Source organism: Macadamia integrifolia, unplaced genomic scaffold, assembly GCF_013358625.1.
Source record: "Macadamia integrifolia cultivar HAES 741 unplaced genomic scaffold, SCU_Mint_v3 scaffold1956, whole genome shotgun sequence".
Taxonomy (NCBI): domain Eukaryota; kingdom Viridiplantae; phylum Streptophyta; class Magnoliopsida; order Proteales; family Proteaceae; genus Macadamia; species Macadamia integrifolia.
In genome coordinates this window covers 43969-49412 of record NW_024868436.1, presented here as the reverse complement: position 1 = coordinate 49412, position 5444 = coordinate 43969, and positions in this window count along the sequence as shown.

Below are 5444 nucleotides of genomic sequence, written 5' to 3'. Positions count from 1 at the left end.
CTTTTCCAATACTTCCTGCAACTGCATCTGCAACTCCTTCAATTCAGCTGGTGCCATCCTGTATGGAGCCTTAGATACTGGAGCTGCTCCAGGAGTCAAATCTATGGCAAACTCCAACTCTCTATCAGGTGGTAAATGCATCAGATCATCTGGGAAAACATCGGGAAACTCTTTGACCACCTTTACCTCTTCTAGAGGTGTAATCCTTGCATCAACATCAAGTATCGATGCCAAGTAACCATAACATCCACTTTCTAGCAATTTTACCGCTTGAAGAGCAGAGACAAGGACCTTCTTCACTCTTTTCATGGGATCTGCTCGGTATACCAATTCTTTCCCCTCGTCATCTATCACCCTTATCAGCTTTTCAGCACAGATCACATTAGCTCGATGAGCCGACAACCAATCCATACCCAATATAACATCAAAATTCTGCATATTAAACTTAATGAGTTGCGCATTAAGATTTTTCCCACTAATTTCCAGTAGGCACGACCCATACACTTCCTTCAACTGTGCAACTTTACCAGTTGGCATACTAATAATCATTCCATGGTCTAGGATCCTGGGTGACATCCCAAGTTTCTCTACAAATCTCTTAGATGCGAATGAATGAGTAGCTCCTGAATCGAATAAAACATAGGCTGGTATGCCTGATATGGGTAGGATACCTAGTATAACAATGCATATAATTTCAGCAGGTCATCAACATTAATCATAATGAATTTCTTAATTTAAAATGTACCTGCAACTACTTCTGTACTGGCCTCAGCTTCCTCGGCTGATAGAGCATACATCCTTCCCTGCGGTTGATTCCCTCGAGGTAAGGGAGGTCGGTACGCAGAGGGCTGACTGGAGGGCAAGGCTGGTCTGGCCCAACAGTCTTTCGCATAATGCCCATATGAATGGCAGTTGAAGCAACAAATCTAAGATGTCAGAACTGGAGCGGGGCCCCTCTGCACTTGACCCGTTGCAGATGGAGGTCGAGGTGGCCTTGGAGCTGTAGGTGCCACACTAGTGTTCGGGCGAAAAGAGGTGGAACCCGAACCACCAACTGGTCTAGGAGGGTAGCCAGATGGCCTATAGGGCTGCCTATACATAGGCCCAGAACTGTACGATCCGCGGTATGCCTTGGAGGAATTTCCCATATCCGGAAATGGGTTTGTTCTCTTCCACAGTCCAGGGGTGAGGGACTGTTCTCCCTTTTGCTTATCCTCCATAGTCTTGGCCTTCTGCACAATCTGGCCATATTCGGTCAAATCCAAGACCTCAAGTACAGACCTTATAGATGCTTTCAGGCCTTTTAGGAACCTCGCTACCTTCTCTTCAGCTGTCCTCATATGCCTTGGGGTAAAATGGAACAAACTCTCGAATTGTTATTGGTACTCAAGGATAGTCTTACCTCCTTGAGTTAAGGCCATGAACTCAGTCTCCTTGCGGTCTCTGAAGCTGCGAGGATAATGGTTGTCCAAGAACAACTCCTTGAACTGCTCCCAAGTGGGTTCTGGATGGGCAGCCAACAATATGGGCTTGGAGGCTTGCCACCAAGAATTTGCCTCTTTCTTGAGTTGCAACCCAGCACAAATGAGTCTCTTTGCATCCGTGCACTCAAGCACCTCAAATATCTTCTCTAATTCTTGGATCCATTGATCCGGTTCCAGAGGATCACTCCCCACCTTAGAGAATACAGGTGGTAAGTTCCTCTTGAATGACTCCACTACCCTTGACATATTACTCGTCGCCGGAAAGTTAGGAGCATAAGCAGGATAGTAGGAGTATGGAGGAGGCATCCCATACTGAGGAACACCGAATGGTGGGATTGGAGGTGTACCTCCCACTTGTGGTCCCGTTCCCGACCCTACAGGCGGGTCCTGTGGAGTGAGTACCCAGGGAGGTTGACCCGGTTGAGAAAAGTCCAACTGTTGCTGGATAGTAGTCATAAATGCTTGCTGTTGCTGAAGCATTTGTTGCTGAAAAGCTTGTTGGGACTGCTGAATTATAGTAGCAACATCTCCCGGTGTAATGACTGGTGGAGGGTCCGGGAGTGTAGTCATAGGTGGGTCCCCATGTGCCCCACATTGACCAAGGGTCTCTGGAGGTAGTGGAGGTGAGGTTTGCCCCACAGAGCAGGACCCCCTGGGATTTTGTGGTCGACCGACCGGACGAGGATCCCGCGAGGTACCTTGGGCATTACTACCGGATCTAGTACGTACCATCGTATCCCTGTACCTGGAACATATCACACACCATATTGGTTAAACATTGGAGAATTGATTTCGGAACACAATTATATGCCATCACATAAGGTATTGTAGTGTATGATAGCCCACAATAAATCGTAACTTAATTTCCAAGATACAGGGCAAAAGCCCCAACAGATATGTCAATGGTCCCACTTTACCATAGCACATTAATCATAGGAATAATAATCAATAATGAGGATCAATGTAATCATGCTAGGAGGAGAGAAGGGGAAATTTTTTTTTTTTAAATTTCCAAATTTTCACAACCAGTGGGCTGCACCGGCAGGTAGGGGCCCGCTGGTCCTAGTGCCTCAAACCGGCGGGTGGCACCGACGGGTAGGGGCCCGCCGATCATACCCGTCGGTCCTGCCCGTGTAAAAACACGAACAGGGCCCTACAGACCCTATTCTGTTTGTCTCTTTCCCCATCTCCTTTCTCTTTCTTCCTTTCTTCCTTGGGCGATCTTGGAGGTCTCCTCGGCGCTTCTACTCACGAGTCTACTCATCAACTCGATGCTTTTGAGAAGGTTTAACTCTCCCTCCTTCAAGTAAGTTTCTTCTTCTCCTCTTTTCCAGAATTTCCATTTGGGGTAGAATGCATGCATAAGCTCTACTTTTTAGGTTTCCCTTTCATATTTTTCACCATAGAATAGTATTTCCATGTGATTGTGATGCTTCTACTGTGGTCATTTGTAGTTTATAGGAATTTTATCTCTTTATTTGGAGAAAACCCCAATTCGTGCCCTAGGTTTCCAAATTCGGGGGTTTCTTACATTTTTTATCCTTTTCTCCAATTGATGATTACTTTGTAATGCATTTCACTTGTTTTGTGCTTGATAAGCTTTAGATTTCATGAATCATCCTCTATGCTTGGAATCCCCATGTATTTCTATGAAAATCCCTTTTTTTTTGTATTGGTTTCCTTGATTTTCATCCTATACTTGTCTTCATGGAATTCCATAGTCTACTTGGGTATGTTCTTGCATTTCCATCATCCCGCTACTATGGCATTTCGTCTTAGTCCTATGGTTTCCGGTTGTTCTCCATTATGTTCGAATTTGCGCATTGGAATTTAATCCCCTCGTGTCATTTATGCTCTTTGTTTTTGCTGTCATTTTACTATTTTGGCATGTTCCTCTGCGTTGTCACCTACCGTGCATCATATCCATAGGTTCCCTATCACTCCTAGCTCGTCGCCGTTTCCATTTTGTGAGTATTTGGGTTTTGGATTTCCCCTTTTTAATGCTGTTGTCATTTCCTTTCTGTACTCACCTTATCTTCTTTTCATTCTTGCCAGGATGTCATCTCACACCGGCAAAGGACCATCCTCCTCTAGCGTACGACGCAAGACCACAGCTTCTAAGCGGAAGAGTGCGGAGACCAGCTCTTTCACCCCTCGCATAGGGAGACCTGCACCTGCCCGGTCTGACCCTACAGACTATGATGAGGAGCACTTCCTTAGTGCAGAGGCAGCAGCCAATTGGCCTAACTTCCTGAAGGGGTCAGTGATGATGGAGAAGACCGTGGTAGTGGAGGACTTTCACAAGGCTCGGCTTCAGGAGAGGTTCTCAGCATTGGGCTGGGACTCTATTCTTCACGTAGACCGACCATGCTACGAGCAGCTAGTCCGTCAGTTCTACTGCAACTTGGAAGTGTCATATCCGTACAGGGAGTTCACCATTAGCAACTTGGTGAAGGGGGTTGACATCCAGTTGACGGTGGGTACCTTGGCCAGCATCCTGGGTATATCGGCAGCTAGACACCGATACTACAGTCCTCCCAGGAGTAAGCCTCTGAGACCGTTCATGAGCCTAGCGACGCCGGACTTCATCTACGAGACTATCTGCGGTAGCAGCACCCGTCCGGAGTCCGAGACATCTTTCTACCCTGAGGTTCGCTTATTTGCCCGGTTGGTCCAGTTCAACCTGCTCCCCAGAGGAGGTCATCGGAACCAGGTGGGTTTCATGGCGGCTTTCATCGCTTTCTGCATCTTCACGGCCGTAGAGGGAGGCGGCGAGCACTTGTGCCTCCCCTACATCATTCTCAGGATGATGGAGCACCACACTTCCACCCTGATAGGAACCTCGAATTCCCCTACGGTAGGATCCTCACTAGGATCTTCGAGTTCTTCGAGGTGGACTTGAGGGGTGAGGAGGGGAAGACTCCGGCTGATAGGTTTGACCGGAGTAACCTCCTGAGGATGGGTCTCCAGACCCTCATGGATTCACCTCCGAGATCAGGAGCTCAGAGAGGTAGGGGTAGGAGGGCTGCCCCTATAGAGGATGTCCATATGGAGGAGGAGTCCAGTGAGGAGGACGAGGACTACGTTCCTCAGGACGAGGAGGAGGATCTGATGGGTGGTGGCATCCCTGAGGAGGCACCTCAGGAGTCGAGAGGTTCTGGTCCCAGTTCTTCCAGAGCTGTAGCCTCACCACATGGAGCCCCACCACCTTGGAGTGGTGTCTACGACTTCGAGGGCATGATGTCCTCCATGCAGGCCTTGCAGGATGGCCAGGTTCAGCTACTGAGACGGCTGGACGAGAGTGCCTCTAGGGAGGAACGCATCCTGGAGAGGCAGGCCACCTTGGAGGATTCCTTCCTCAGGCTGGGTCAGGACTTAGACACCACGACCAACGCTATCTCAATAGATTTTGGCCGGCTTCGGAGGGAGGTACGGCTAGTGAACACGAGGTTTGACTATTATGATCACCGCCTCAACGTCAACTCTAGGCCTCCGGCGAACATGGTGATCATCGATGATGATGACGACGACCAGTGAGGGCTTGGCTCGCCCACACCAGCTGTTTATCCATTTTCTCTTTTTTTTTGTAGACCTTATTGTATACCGCATTTATTCTCATTCCTTGTATTTGTACTGTAACTGGAATCATTTATGGAATAATATATTTTTGGATAGCGGATTTTGTGGTGAATTCAGATGTGGAATACTTGTGTAGTTTGGTTGTGTATTTTGCTACTTGATCATTGTTATGTCATATTATCTGTTGTTTATCAGGTATTTGTGTGTAAATTTTTGGAAATCCCATTTTACGCCGTTATGCTGCCGAAATTTCATCAAAATAGTACTCTATAGGTTATATCTCCAACCTAATCCCCTTTTATCTATACTCACGCATGCCATGAATGCAACATATAATGCAACCCCTTTATATACTTTCTTTCTTTGGATATTAATCTTAAA